We start from the raw sequence: 16339 nt of genomic DNA, 5'->3' as shown, positions 1-16339 counted from the left end.
GCAATAATTCAATCTCCAGCCTCTCCTCTCTGATGGAAGGTTCAAGGGTGAGGCTGTCTCATTCTCTGCCTTTACTGATCAGTCTCAGCACCCGCAGAACCTTCTAGACTGTCTATGATGCAGTTCTCCCAAAGCCCGGGGAGGTATGGCTTTGTGTTGTGTTCTCCCTCTTTACTCCTGTGCTGGTTTGGGGGACACATTTTTAGCTGCAGGCCACCCAGTAGCCACTCTTCTCCCACTTACGCTGTGGCAACCAGAAAAGAAAAATAATCAAGTCCTCCGTGAAGCAGAGTGGTGAGGGAGGCTCTGGCCTGAGCATGGTTCTCACCGGGACGCTCCGGATCTGGGAGGCTGAAGAGGGACCATAGACTGATTTCATTCCTTTGGAAACTGAGTGTAAATCTGCATGTGCCCACGGTGAGGCCACACAGGCTTACCAAAATGTAAAGCTTATTTGCCTCCAATTCCAATTCCATTAGCTCCCACGGGAACCTTGGGTTATCCCATGTGCATCAGAGGCTCCCTTTGGCAATGTATGTCTGACAGAATCTCAGCGAATTAGCTATCAGGGCCAGCTGATAATAAAATCTTTCAAAATATCATTTGTGAGACAAGCACAGTGACATCTTGAAATGGTACCCCAATGGGCAGCCTCAGGGTTCGGGCAGCCAGGGCACCATCCAAACCCGAGACTCTCCCAAGGGCTCAGAATCCCAGAGACAAGCTTCTTACTAAGCTGCTGAGTGATGAGATAAACTTATCACCCCACTTTTGAACTGCCCTAAGATAATGTCCACTTCTCTTAACAGGAAGTAACTTTTCAGGTGAAAGGATTAAGAAGTACAAATCAGTGGTTGCAAAATAGTCATGGAGGTGTAAAGTACAGCATAGAAAATATAGTCAGTAATATTGTAGTAACTAAGTATGGTGCCAGGTAGGTACTGGAAGTAGTGGGGGAGCACTTTGTAAAGTATATGACTGTCTACTATGCTGTACCCCTGAAACTAACATGATATTGTATGTCAACTGTGATTCAAAAATTAAAAAAAAATTTTTAATAAGGCAAAAAAGAAAGAAAAATTATAGTCTAGTGAAAAGGAAGGCTCTGTACTTCAGAAAAATAAAATACTTTAAAATCTCAGGGGAAAAAAAAAAGACCTTTTAGAGAAGTTAGTCCCCCACACCAGAAGGTGGATGTTTTAGCTTTCACCTGCAGTGACTAGTAACCAAGAGGTGATTCCACTGGTTTTTCTAGGCCTTTGGCTTAACAGCCCCAGGCCTTCCTTTCACCCGGAAGCTTTGCCGCTGCTTGATGAACCCTTTCTGCCTCCTGATCCCAGCTGGTAGGTTGCTGTCCTCTCGGACACGGGCAGGGCAGCATTTGGTCCTCAGGCAGGTAAACACAGTATCTTGGTCTGATCTGTTCACCTAGGGATTCAGGTTAGACCAACCATGGTTTTCTAAGATTGCATCTCAGTCTGGACCTGGTTTTATAGGTGAATAGATTCTAACGTAGCATCTGATCAAGACAGCTTTTGTGTGTGGATAGAAATGAGTTACGAAGCCATGCGTCAAGCTCTACAGAGACGGCTTGTCTGTGGCAGCTGTGAGAAGTCTCTTCTGATGCTAATGAAACCTTGACTAAGACTCCTTTACCATCTTGGGTCCCTCTTAAGTGGGATGATGATAAAAAGTGCAGAGATCCAGCTTGGGAGATGGGGGTGTTTCTCTCATTCAAATTAGCATGGGCTCCCGATTTATGAAGCAGGAGTTGGAATCAAACCCACTCGTATTTGAATTCTGGCTCAGTCACCTGGGTGTGTAACCCCGGGTGTGCTACTCAACCATTCAGAGCTCAGCTTTTCATCTTTAAAGTGTGGCCAATGCCTGTCTTGCAGGCTAGTGGTGAGGATGAAAGGAAATAATATAGTAGCACCAGCGAAGTGCTGGGTACAATTTACATAAGCAAGTTGGGAGCCAGGCATGATGCTGAAAGCTTTGGTAAGTGTGGCCTGGAAGCACATCCCACTTTAGGGGGAGCCACCAAGTTGGTGTGTATCTGGGAGTGTTTTTGATGTTTACGTCTGCCTGTTTGAAAGGTGGAGTGGTGGATTAGAATGGGGAACATGGCTCTGGTGTCAGATGGGTCGGGTAAATGTTGGTCTTGCATGTTTATTAATTACATGGCTCTCTGAACGTATTTTCTCAGGTCTAGATTTTCAGAGTTGCTGTGCGGACTAGCACGGATGGGTGTGAAGTGCCCCGCACTGTATCTGACACAGAGGAGGGGCTCACTGGAGATGCCATTTTTGCCTGTGTGGTCTTTGGTCTCCAGTCCTTGTATTGTGGAGTCATTGTTTGTGGGAGGAATGGGTGAAGCAGCAATCTCACACGTGGGGGCATAAAACAAAAGCAGGCATGATAAATTATTGGAAGGTTTAAAAGAATAGACATCTTATAAGTCTTTATAAATGGTATTTTTAATATTTTATATTAGATCTGAAGCTTAATTTAGTATCCAATATATACAGCAGCTACATTATCATTTCCTGCCAATTAGATGCATAAAGTTATTCATTAATTTTATAACAGAGAGTATGGATTGGGTTTTAAGATACTGAATAATTAATAAGATATGATAGATTAAAATAATTTACAATTTTCTTATATTTGGGCAAGTTAAACTATATTTCAAAACGTTGACTGTGTCCTTAAGCAGATTTAAAAAGGGAAAGAAATAGATGTGTGATTGGATATGAACAGTGTAGCTGTGGCAGGACATATGAGACTTTGTTTATGTCCAAATCTACCAGTTACATATAGCTTCAGAAAACAATGTCATGATAACGTTAGTCACTCAGGGTCGAGGTCAGCTGTTTTAATAATCTTGAGTGAATTTGTTTCATCCTTTTCCTGTTGCCTATACTAACAAGTTATAAATCCATTTTAATTATAAGTAGTAAACAACACTTTGTTAGACCACTTCAATAAGCATAACACCATTTTTAATACAGTATGACTCTGACACCTTTGAATTAAAAAACGATCCAACTTGAGCAAGAGCAAAACGAAGTTGGTAATTATCTGGCCAGTGTAGGTTCTGTGCTCAGTTTGGATCAATGAGGTCTCAAGGGGATTTTGCGCCCTGTTGGAGTGTTAGCTGCGGGTATAGCCAGTATTCAACAGATAATTGCCACATTTATACTCCCCTCCTTTATAGACTTGGGACTTACTGGCTGTTGCAATGAAGCAAAATCTCATGTACGTATACATTTGAAATACTTATGACTTTGAAATGGGTGAAACCACAATTAGTCCCTAGAATCAGAAGATCTAAGCTGTTTAGATGTTTTCAGTTTGCTTTTCGTCTTGACGGAAGCCCTTGAGAATTACATGTTGAGTTCAGCCAGATGTATTCGGATCTTGTTGAGTTTTTATTTTCTTTCAGAAAAGTAACTTATGTATGCTAACTAGTGCTTCAAGGAGAGCTTCCTGATCCTCTCAGAAACATGCCAGGGAATTCTAGTAGAATATGGATTCTTCTTATGCAAGGAACAGGGCTGTGCATTTTATAGTAGCGATTTCCTCTACAAACTTAGAATTTTTTTTAGGTTTTTTTAATAGATCTGAATTTTTTTTTTCTTTTCACCAAAAAAAATTATTCATACCTGGAGTTGTGCCTCTGACTGGCATGAGAAACACGATATCATAGTGTGTTAGGACTGGAAGGAACCTTCAGCATCATCTGGTTGACCCCCTTATTTTGCAAATGACATACACGTAGGCCACTCGTCCACTGCCTGTCTATCACAGGGAGCAGGTGACAAAGCCGAGAGAAGGACCCAGGCTTCCTGATGCCAATTTCTGTGCTCTTCCCATTTTCAGCTGCGCTCAATTTTTCATTTTGTGCACTTGGGCTTTTTGGCATTTGCTGGGTTTGCATATTTTGATAAGTAGAACATTAACAATTTTTTCGTGTATGAATGATGGAGGTAGAGACAGAATACTGTGTTACAGAAATACTTGATGGAAGAACTTAAGGAAAATAGACTGTACTTCAGAGTCTTTTTTCTCGTAATCCTTATTGAAGTCTCTGACTATGTAACCAAACGGCTCATAGCAAATGTTTCTGACCTTTCAGAACAGAAGAATCGATAACAGAAGATGACAAGAGGAGGTATGTTTGATATTGAAGTTGGCTTTAATTTGAATAACTTTGGCTATTGTCTCATGGATTTACTTTAAGATGGATTAATTTAACTCACACATTTAACACTGTGGCACACTACCAATATAATAGAGAGTCCACCAGAAAGAATTTTGGCATGGAGTATGTGATCGGAAAAAGACCTTTGCCAGGGTTCGAGCAAGTCTGGTTTTTGTCCTATGCATGTGGCCTGCAGTGGTTTTCATCCTGTGGCCCTCGGCTGTGCTGTTCTCCCTAAGCGATGACTTCCCTTCCTTCCCTCAGCCTTCCCATCCTCCCATTCCTCCTCTGGTTAACTGCTCCCTGCTCACGTGACTCCTTAGCTCTCTCCCTCTCAACTTGTATTTGTATCTAGCTAGAGATGAAATGTTTTTGTGTGTCCACAGCATTGAATATATGACCTTGGCCACTCTGAATTCTTGATAAATGTCACCTGTCACCCACTGTATTGATTGCTAGACTAAATATATATAGCTTTTCTTTTAACAGAAAAAAAACCCCCATCATTTCCAAGGGCAATAATATTTTAAATTCTTTTGAAAAATTATGAGTTATTTTAATAAATTGTTTGGCGTACTCCATGCTTCTGTTGCTTTCTTCAGATATGTAGTACTGTTTAAGTTGGTCTGATTTTTTTCTGTATCTGCTTCTTTTCATTAAGAAACTATGGAGGAGTGTATGTTGGTCTCCCATCTGAAGCTGTCAATATGGTATCGAATCAAACAAAGACTGTTCAAAAAAGTAGGTAAAATCATGTGATAGTTATTGTCTCTAAAGATTTATTTTATGTTTTGTGAAAAAGGTGTGAAGTTTGTATTTCAGCTTGTTTGACTCAATCTATATATATTTGAATGGCAGGGAACCCTGTGTCAGTTCTTTATAATCATTTGTTGAAATTACCACCCCTGTGATGAGAGTCATAATTTAGCTTCTGTTTGTGGTTATGCAATATGGGTATTTTAAGTTTTTTACTAATTTCAGTGGTGATCACTATGAAAGTGAAAGCTAATGTGTCAGTTTATGGGTTTTTTGTAGAACATAAAGGTAAATTCCTGTAGTATATTGTAAAGATGATTGACTGATAATCAGTCTGGCATTAGAGGAGAAGTAACTGCCTATTGTATAATTAAATGAAATGAGGCTCCCTTTTCTGAGTTTTAATAGTATTTGTGGGGTGAATGAAGTCCTTTTGGTAATAGGCGTGACTGCAACCTTGGAGATAGTTTCTTGCATAGTAAATTCTAAGTGAGGGTGTGGTAAAGAATGCTGATTTACTAAGTACTGTCCAGCAGTCTTGTGTGCAGTTTTAAAGGACTATTAATCTGTTTCATGTAAAACTATTAATGTTTCCTGTGCACATGATTTGAACTAGCAAATATATATGTCATGTCTATTTGAGCTTTTATAAGAAACTAGAATATGTTCTTTATAATCTGAACATTTATCTTTCTTAATTTTCTCTTTAAGATTAGAAGACAATATCATGACTCAGTGATCAAGAGGTACTGTATATTTTTCTGAATAATTGGATATATTTTGCCTTGATGATGAATGAACTGTAGATATTATTTTGCTCTGTTATTTCTAAGAAATCTTGGACTTCAAGATTAGGAGGGGTGGGTTTCACCTTGTGGTTAAATCTATGGAACTGAACATATTTTATTATAAAGGGATCTTTAATGACCATATCAATTTTCTTTTCGGGTTTTAAAAAGTGTTTATTTTCTTTCACATGCAGCTAATTCATTTAAAAAGAGCAAGCCAGTGTTTACCAAAAACAGTGAGTTTTCACTCTTCATTGCCAAAACCTTTAAGGGTCTAGGACCTTGGAAATGACAGGGAGACACTAGAGAGGCTGGGCCTGGGAATTAATTAGGGTCAACATTAGGTGTCTGACAACAGCCAGGAGTTCATTGATGTACACAGAGGAGATGTATCAGTACCAAAACTCCAGTGGGGATGGACAGTACGTCAGTGCCCAGTTATGCAGGAAAGAACAGTCAAATCATCGGCCAAGTTTACTGGTTGGATATCATAAAACATGTTCAGTACGGACGGAAGAAAACATTGTCTAAATGATGCACCGTGGACCTGGGATCTTGGTGAAGAGCTCTGAGTTAGAATTATAATGAGATGAGCAAGAACAAGGACAGGAGAAAAGGGCTTTCATTTATTAACTACCCCCAGTCTCTAAAAGACACCAAGCAGCCGTGCAGAGAGGCAGAGAGCCTCAGCTCACCTGGTCCAACAACACATTTGGTGCTTGGATCCCCACCGTCTTTCCGTCTTGCTGAGTGACCTCTTGCCTCTTTGGAACCTCCGTTGATCAGGAAGGACTGCTCTGTCTCTTGAGATTCCCGAGATAGCCCTTTCTGTTTTAGGAGCCATACAGCCTTGCATTTGGATTCAGGCTTTTTCACTTACAACTTGGGCAAGTTACTTTCCCTCTGTTGCCTCCGTTTTTTTCATCTGTAAAATGGAACTAATGCTTGACTTGAAGGGTGAAGTATGAAATAAACGGTAGCTTCTGCTACCCCCATGATCATCATCACCGTTATCACCTTCGTTATTATATTCTTTTTGTAACCAGCACCCAGCCATTGTCAGACCCAAGGCAAGACTGATTTGATATTGAACCAACTTCTTGCTGAAGGACAGTACTGGAGTTGGTGTTTGGGATGTGGCGGGGTCACAAAATAAGCTCACAGATGGAGACAAATAAGCTTTCCCACTTGGGCATGGGGACCAGTTTCTTCCTGTTAAGAAATGTAACAATCTTGGGTAGCAACTTCAAAGATTTCCTTGACAAGGCAGCAGCATCATGGACCTTTATTCCCTAGTGGCCACATTAGGTTGTTGACTTTCTCTAGGAATTTGATGGAGTTTCTTTTTCTTGTATTTTTAATAGAGTTCTAACCCTTCATGTCAATTTCTTAATTCCCTACCAGTTTTTCCCTATTGCAGTAGTATTTCTATTATTTGCATCCAATCAAAAAGACAATCTAGTTGAAAGAGAGCATACGCTGCTGTTTACCTTTCTGAAAACAGGGTGTATTTCAAAACTCATGGGAATGGAGTAGAAAAAGGTGCCATATGGATAGATATCCAGAGACTCGACTCGGTAACCCTGTTAACACAGGACCTTAGATGTGTCCTTTACCCTCTCTCAGCTTCTCTGTTTTAGTTTCCTCATGGGAGACGAGATGACAGCTGAGTTTTGTATGTGGATCTAAAATCCCCAGGTAGCAGCTTAGCAATATTGCTGGTGAGCCAGCCCACATAACTTGAGACAGCTGGCCGGAATATTTCCTTCCTGCTCATGGCTATAAACATATATTATTTTATTGCCATCCCTCTCTCTTCTCAGTTTCCCCTATTTCTACACAACTGACTTGATCCTGATCTTTCTCCTGCCTTGAATTACTCACCAGGTTTTCCGAGTCGAGATACTGTCCGTTTTCCTTAGTTGGTACTTATCGGCAATACATCTGTACTCGTGGCTTTCTGGGCTCATGTTACTGGGCAGAAACCCTGATGGGGAAGCTATCTTTTGTAAAGAAAGACATTTTTATGGAAAGGAGTGGAGACACCCTTTCTGGCCTGCCATGTAAAACCTTCTTTGAAATAAAGCCAATGATCTCACTCCATGACCAGGGTTCGGGGTTGACTTGGTTACTTTTTGAAGCAAAGTGAGAAATGGTTTCAGCATCTTCTAAAATTACTGACATCATGATACAAATGTGTAGTTTCTTCTACAGGTGACTCGGGGGTGAAAGTTATGCCCATTTCAATGTGTGGAGCCCTGCCCGCCCAGAGCAGCTTAAGTGATGGCTCTCAAACACCAGTGGGTGGGCCAGCTACAGCAGAGTCCTCCCCCAGACGTAATGTGGATGACTAGAACTAGAACCCTCCAGGGGAGTCTGCCCAAGACGGAAAGGGTGGGCTGTGGCCGAGCAGTTTGTCCCTTTCATTTGGGTGATGACGCCAGGCAGCTAGGTTTGGCCATTTTGTTGTGTTTTAAGTGTACATTTGTAAATTTTTTCCACCTGATTTTGTCTCTGTATATAAACCAGTGGTTAGCACTGTGCTACTCATGCATCGTCTTCAATAAACATTAAGTGAATGTCGAATGTATGTTTTACTTAAAAGAAAACCAGTAAAAATTCATAGGCTTAAAGCTGATATATATATTTTTGAAGTTGTACCTTTTCAAGCTTGCTAATTATTTTCCCTTTGTTTGTTACCTTCATAGCTTGCTCATCAAGATTTAGAAGGTATTTTACTCCGTGGGACATTGTAACGAGCACAGACATTTCCAAGGAGATTCTAAACAATCACTTGCCACCGCCCTTCCCCGCCCCCCCCCCCCGCCTCCTCAGAGTTTTTAAGTCTGTAGTTGAAACCATGGGTGCATGTTGAGTGATGTGGTACCAGAAAGGAATTGCTTAAACAGTGCACTCGGTTGTGGGACTTTGTGGAAGAGAAGCCAGCAGAGTGCGGCCTCTGCGCCAGCAGCGAGCTTACCCCGCCCTTAGCTCCATTTGCGAAGACGATGTCTTTTCGCTGATACTTTTTTGATAGTTTTTATACAACAGAATCCTTATTCTATTTGTAACTTAAGATAAAAAGGCACTATAAATGAATAACCTAAAGTCATATATTTGTCTGTGGTCTTTCACTATTTCTACTTCACATTAATTTTTAGCTGTAGAATTGTTAAAATTGATCCTTACTGTTATCTCTGGCCCTTTTTTACTATTTGGTTTTCAGCTTTATTTAAGTGTCAGAAAAAGTTCTTTATTAGGAACAATGTGTGACATTGCAATATTTAAAAATGAACCACTAAAATGGGTATACCATTTACACATTTTGATTAACTTCCTCTTTTCTTTAGTCCAAGGCTCTGTGACTACAAACACTTCATAGCCATTGAGTCTCCCCTTCTGCCCTTGAGTGATCACAGCCTCTCATCATGTTAATTCCATACTGTTTCAAGGACCTGCGACTGATGGTTAGTGCGATATTTGGAAACTTTTTCATTTGATAATGACCATGTGTATCCACTTAGTACTGCAATGTGAATTACTCACTTTACCAATGTATTTCAATAATTAAAACATTTTTATCCCTCTTTACCTCGATTTCTTAATTATTTTTCAAAAGAACACTTTTGAGGAAGCCATACATGCATTGTCATATATCGGTACAGTACATCAATATGTAAAAGTAGCCCTGGCTGCTGTAGCTCAGTGGATTGAGCATCGGCCTGTGAGCCAAGTGTCGCTGGTTCGATTCCCAATCAGGGCACATTACTAGGTTGCTTGTCAGGTCCCCAGTTGGGGGCGCAAGTGAGAGGCAACCACACAGTGATGTTTCTTTCCTTCTCTTTCTCCTTTCCCCTCTCTCTAAAAATAAATAAACAAAACAAACAAATAAATAAATTATTTTTAAAACTATGTAAAGGTAATGTATAAACAGATTACCATGATAAACCAAAATTTTTCATAAGAAGAAAAGCATTATCTCATATATTTGGTCCATACAACAAGCATAAGGACATCAAAATGATAAAAAAATCAAAAGTAAGAATCACTAAGAAACGATTATGATAAATGTATGCCTGTCCCATATCCACAAGTCCATAGTGGTATTTAGGTGGACCATCAGCAGTTTATCCTCTTAGAAATATTGGATGGAGTCACTTTTTGAAAACCTTTAATTTTAGATTTACAGACAAGTACAAAGGTAGTACAGAGAGTTGTACATCCTTTACCCAGCTTTCCCTAATGTTGCTATCTTACATAAACATAGTACATTTGTCAAAACTCAGAAATTGAATATTACTACAGTGCTATAAACTACCGTCTTTTCTTGGATTCTATTTGTTTCTTTCATTAATGTCCTTTTTCTGTTTCGAATCCAATCTGAGATTCCATTGTGTTCGGTTGCATTTGGTAGTCCTGTCTCCTCAGTCCCCTCTTCCGGGCGTTTTTTCAGTCTTTCCTTGTTTTTCGTGACCTTGACACTTTTGAAGTCTAGTGGTTGATATTTTGAGGTTATTTCCCACAATCTGGATTTGTCTGATGTTTCTGTAATGATTAGATTGGAGTTATAGATTTTTGGAAAGAATATCCTCATCACATTATATTGTAATATCTCATGATATCAACATAACTTTTACTGGTGATATTCACCATGACCACTTGGTAGGGGGTGTCTGCCGTGTTTCCCCACTACTGCATAAGGTTTCCAGTTTTTCTTTCCCATCCTTTATTCCTTATGGGTGAGTCACTAAGTTTAGGCCACACTCAAAGAAGAGAATTAAAGTCTATCTCCTCAAGGAAAGAATATCAAAGAATTTTTGGACATTTGTTAAAAGTAGCACAGTAATTAATATGTATTGCGGGGAGATACTCTGCAAATGCCCTGTTTCTCTTGAAGGGTTTGCCCACTGAATTTAGCTCTCATCCTTGGACGTTGTCTGCGTTTATCCCTGAGGTTTGTATTTCCCCATTTCTTCCCTTCTATTACTTGGAATTCTCAAGGAATATTTATTTGTTCCTTTTTCCTGTTTGTTTATATATTCGATCATTTATTTCTCTCTGTGCAGACTCATAGATATTCCTTTTGTTCTTTAGCTTATAATCCAGTCATCATCACCATCACTATTTATTTATTTATTTATTTATTTATTTATTTATTTATTTTTGCTCACCTTGTTTGAGCTTTGAGTATTGGTAATTTTTTCAGGTTGGTTCTTGACAAACGCCATCCTTTTTCCCCCCTTAGGTTGACTTTCAATAGCAAGCAGGCTGGTGAGGTAAAATTCCAATTCAAATTTTATTCTCTTCCTTATTATGACAAGTCTTAATGTTTTCCTTCAACTAGACATTATTTAAATTTAGAACTTAGTGATTGTTGTATGTTAATCATACTTGCCACCCACCTACCTGTGTCTTAAGACTAACAATTATCATCTTTATTGGGTACTGCAGAATTTTGAGTGGGAGACTTAAGAGAAGAGCAACTATTAACATTAAGATCTTTCAAAAGAAAAGGGAGAGACTGATGAAATCTTAAAAACACCTACATTTTAAGAGTTAATATCTTTTCAAGGAAATTTTGGTTCTTTGCAAGATTATTATTAAAAAAATAGATGAGGGAGAGATGAATTTCAGAGGCTTTCTGATGAACAAAATTATCTTATTAGAAAAGGTTTTCTTAAGAAGCCTAAGCTAGGAGACATTTATTTGTAGACTTAGTTAAAGGGCACTACTAGAGGTTAGTTTTGAGAGGACCACTTGAATCTCTAGAATGTAGAAATCTGTTTTTGGCAAGTACAACCAGCTTCTGGGGTTTGAGAATTAAAGACTGGCTGGCCCAGTGAACTGAGGATTTTTTGCAAAAGTGATCTGGAGTAGGCTCCTGGAGAGAGAAGCAGAGGGATCAAAGGTGCTAAGTCAGTACAATGGGGAAGTTGTCTCTGAGCTGTTGAGTTGGTAAGAGCTTGAAGAGGGAGATAAAACAGGTTCACTTTTGGAAATGGGAGCTTTGTGTAGTCATATTGTGTCCATGCCCAGGATAATGATTTCAGGAGTGAAAAAGGGAGGTAAAGAACTCATTTACAGGAAGGTTGTTTACATTTTACTTGATTATTTTTATGTAATGCACATGATAAGCAGTGCAGAATGGTGTGCTTTTCCATAGACTCTGTTTGAATACCCAGTTCTGATTTCCAGTCATTTATCAACCATGACCAGTTGAGTTCCTGCTGTGCCCAGATGGGCGCTAATTACTGAGAAGATGGATGGCTGAAAGACCCTGCATTCGTAGCTCTTTACAATAGCAGGGGTAGCCTGGAATGAACACAGCACTGCCCAGAGTTGGCATGGATTACTTTGGGAGCATAAACAGACACCTATGTCAGACTGGTGGGTTAGGAGGACTCCCTAGAGCAGTCCCTTACAGGATCAAAGGAGAGTGCGAGTTAGCCAGCTTTAGGCAGGAGTAACGAAACTCTGGGCAGAGAGACAGAGCTCTGAAGGCCCTTGGCATATCCTGGGAGCTGCTTAGGAATCCTCCAGGCTGGATGGGAGGTAAGGGAATGAGGTGGCAGGTGCCCTTGTGGGGAGCTCCATGGGCCATGCTGACGTGCGGTCCGTGGGAAGCCATCTGGGAGGGAAGTGCCCATGGAGCCTACATGCTGGGTCTCCCCAGGTACCCATCCTCTGGAGGCCATCAGAAGGTTTGCTCTTCCTGTCTCTTCTAACGCCTGGCTCGCAGGTCTCTGTAGGAGATGTGATGAGTAGTTCTATTCTGTGAAGGTGGGGCTTTCCTATTTAACTTACGTCACACATTTCTGGAGTTTTCAGACAGTGCAGTTTGTGAAAGGTTTGGGAAGCGACCAAGAACTAGGGCAGAGTTGGATGACAGTTCATCCCCTCCATGCGAGTACGCGTTTGAGATTGGGAGAGCTGGCTGTTCTCTCCAGTGCACAGAAACCAACACAGAGTCAATAAAAATGAAGAAACTGAGGAATATATTCTAAATGGAACATTCCATTAGGAATATGAGAAGCATTCCATTAGCACAGGGCCATGCACTCCCAGGTATAACCAACTGCTGAGAAATGGGGTGTTTGATAATGTTGAGGCCATCCTGTTGCTTCACAAAATTATTCCCTTAAATGAAGACAAACGTTTCTCCAGTGGAGTGTAACACTTAGATAATTTAGCACTCAATTACATATTTTGCATATTCACTAAATATTTAATATTAAAGTACTGTGGACTCCTTAGGAGACGGGGGCCTTTTATATCCTTTTCAATTTTTAGAATTGGGTCCCAGGGACCCACTGGAAGACATGGCCTTAGGTTGGTATGAAAGCAAAGAAATGTGTGACTCTCCCAGAGTGGGATAGACTTCTGGGGCAACTGTGGTATCTCCTTTAGAGCAGTATTATCTTTGGGACAATATTTTTTTTAATTAAAAAAAATAATTTTATTTATTTGTTTGCTTATTACTTATTTTTAGAGAGAGGGGAAAGGAGAAAGAGAGGGAGAGAAATATCACTGTGTGGTTGCCTCTCACTTGCGCCCCCAACTGGGGACCTGACATGCAACCTAGTCATGGGCCCTGACTGGGAATCGAACCAGCAACACTTGGTTCGCAGACCGACGCTCAATCCACAGAGCCACAGCATCCAGGGTTTGGGACAGTTTTTAAGGCCTTCGGCAAGTCATTTGTCTTTTGTACACCTTGGAAATTTTCAATGATTGAGAGAAAATCTAATTCTCCTAAGATTGCTAGTAGAAATCATTCATTCATTGACTCATTGGTCCAGCAATTATTTCCTGAGTGTGTTTATTGTACTAGGCATTGGAGATGCAGCAGTGAACAAAGAAAAAAGTCCTTGACCTCATGGGGTCTCTTTTTTTACAGAGGGGAGGCGCACTAAACAAGTAGTATATGTGGAGTTGTCAAGAGTAACCAGTTCTATGGGGAAAACTAGACCAGAGAAGAAGGAATAGTGAGCTAGTTGGGAAAGTGGGTATTGAAACTTGAATCCTGAAAAGGATGATCAGGGAATTACTCATCACAAAGATATTTGAAGGCAGAGACCAGAAGGAGAATAGCTAGCTACTCATGGGTGTATTTCCTGGAAGAACATTTTAAGGACATGGGGCAAGTTAAGAAGCCTCATGCAGGAGAGTGTCTGGCATATTTGAAGAAGAGTAAGGAATTCATTGTGGCTGGATGAAGATTACAAATGGGAGATTAACAGGAGAGACCAGAGGTGTGTTGGGTAGATTCTGGAGGAAGATTAGATGTATTGTTGACTGTCGGCCTTTTATTTATATATTTTAAAATAGTTTATATATTTAAGGATACAAACAACATGATTTGTCACACATATACATAGTGAAATGATTGCTAAAGTCAAGTTAATTAACACATCATCTCACATAGTTACTTTTCTGTGTGGTGAGATCACTTGAAATCTCTATTAGCAATTTCCAATAATCAATGCAGTATTATTGACTATAGTCATGTACTGTATGTACATTAGCTCTCCAGGCTTATTTGCCTATATAACTTCAACTTAGTATCTTTTGACTAATATCTCTTCATTCCCCCCACTCCCAGCCCTTGGACACCACCATTCTACTCTGCTCTTATGGGTTTGACTTTTTTTGTTTGTTTTTAAGATTCCACACATAAGTGATAACATACAGTATTTATCTTCTGTCTGCTTCATTTTATTTGGCCAAATGTCTTCCAGTTTTATTCATATCATAATTGGGAGGACTTCCTTCTTTTTCATGATAATGGGATATTATAACATTGTACTATATATAGTATATAAGTTTATATCTTCTTATTTATGCATTTACCCATTGACGGACACTTGGATTGCTTCCATATCTTGGCTACTGTGAATAATGATGTAATGAACATGGAGGTTCGTATGTCTCTTTGAGATACCGATTTTATTTGATTTGGATGGATACCCAGAAGTAGGATTGCTAGATCATAACAGTAGTTCTATTTTTAATTTTTCAAGGAATCTCCATGCTGTTTCCCATAATGACTACGGATTTACATTCCCATCGACATGTACAAGGGTTCCCTTCTCTCTGCCTCCTCACCAACACTTGTTACCTTTTGTCTTTTTGATAATAGCCGTTCTAACAGGTGTGAGGTGATGGTATCTCACTGTGGTTTTGATTTGCATTTCCTTGATGATGATGAACATCTTTTTGTATAACTATTGGCCATTTATATATCTTCTTTTGAGAAATACTTAAATAGGCTCTTTGCCCATTAAAAAATGTTTTTTTGTTTTTATTTTTTGCTCTTTAGTTGTTTTGAGTTCCTTATACATTTTGGATATTAACCCCTTATTGTATGTATGGTTCATGAATACTTATCCCCATTCTGTAGATTCTCTCTTCGCTGTTGATGGTTTCCTTTGCTGTTTGGAGGCTGTTTAGTTTGATGCGGCCCCATTGGTCTATTTTTGCTTTCGTGGCTGGTATGTCGACCACTGGCCTTCACTCCGTGGGGAGGAAAGTCCTTGGATGACTTGCAGCAGAGGCATCTTGTCCTCCACACTGAAACAGGATTACTGGCTGCTGTGTTGTGTGTGCAGAGGATGAAAGCAGGGCCAACTGGGAGGTGGTTAGAATAACCTAGGAGAGAGGTGACAGTTTGGAACAGGGTGGTAGCTTTGGAAGTGGTCGGGTTCCGGATATATTTTGAAGATTGTTCAGGGAACATCATGCCTGGTACACCCTGACCCCTGGCAGTAGTGCAGTGCCTGGCTCAAGGGAGGGAATAACAATGGTTCATTGAATGTTGATGGAATGAAGTCCTTTCATGTGCATGACAGTTTACCAGATGCTTTTGCAAATGTTATGTCTAATCTTCAAAGCAATATTCTATACTTCAAGGTAATAAGAAAGGAGTTTGGATTAATTTCTTCCTTAACAATTTACAAAGAATATGCAATAAAACTGTTTTAACATTAAAAAAGAAAGAAAGAAAGAAAAAAATAAAAGTCATAGGCTAGCGTCAAAATGCATGCGTCTACTTCCCCCTAGTGGAATTAGCTTCTAATAGCAGCTTCATTTTTCCTTCATCGCCAGTGGGAGTAATCCCTATTTTACTTTTAAAAATATACTCATGGAATCCAGGATTCTTCAGCAGTTTCTTTGCGATAGCAGGGAGTTTATATCCTGGCTCATTATATTATTATTATACACACATTACTTGTGTACCTTGAACAATTTACTTCTGTGCCTCAGTTTCCTAATTTGTCAAGTGGAGACCCTAACAATGGGGTCTTTGCAGATGCTATTAATTTATATGAGGTCATACAGGACTAAGTGAGCCCCAAATCCAATGTCACTGATGTCCTTATAAGGAGAGAAAACAGAAACGGGGCCGCGCAGGGAGAAGGCGGTGTTAAGACAGAGCCAGGAACTGGAGTGATGCTGTTACAAGACAAGGATTGCTAGAAGCCACAAGAATCTGGAAGAGGCAAGGAGGGATTCTTCCCTAAAACCTTCAGAAGAAGTATGGCCTATTGACACCTTGATTTTGGATGTCCAGCCTCCAGCACTGTGAGAG

At 39.9% G+C, this 16339-nt stretch overlaps 1 long non-coding RNA gene across 1 annotated transcript in view; it reads left to right on the top strand.

Moving 5' to 3' along the window:
* Positions 1–9342, top strand: part of LOC150011135 (uncharacterized) — a 36340-nt gene extending 26998 nt beyond the window's left edge. The window contains exons 3-6 of the long non-coding RNA XR_016510642.1: positions 4142–4177; positions 4869–4948; positions 5675–5709; positions 8460–9342. This is a non-coding gene — a long non-coding RNA (uncharacterized LOC150011135). The remainder of the gene's footprint in view (positions 1–4141; positions 4178–4868; positions 4949–5674; positions 5710–8459) is intronic.
* The last annotated feature ends 6997 nt before the right edge of the window (positions 9343–16339 follow it).

Source organism: Furipterus horrens, unplaced genomic scaffold (genome assembly GCF_987537825.1).
Source record: "Furipterus horrens unplaced genomic scaffold, mFurHor1.1.pri manual_scaffold_4, whole genome shotgun sequence".
In the NCBI taxonomy this organism is placed as follows: Eukaryota; Metazoa; Chordata; class Mammalia; order Chiroptera; family Furipteridae; genus Furipterus; species Furipterus horrens.
The sequence above is the reverse complement of the archived record's forward strand: the minus strand, read 5'-3'. Positions and strand labels throughout refer to the sequence as shown.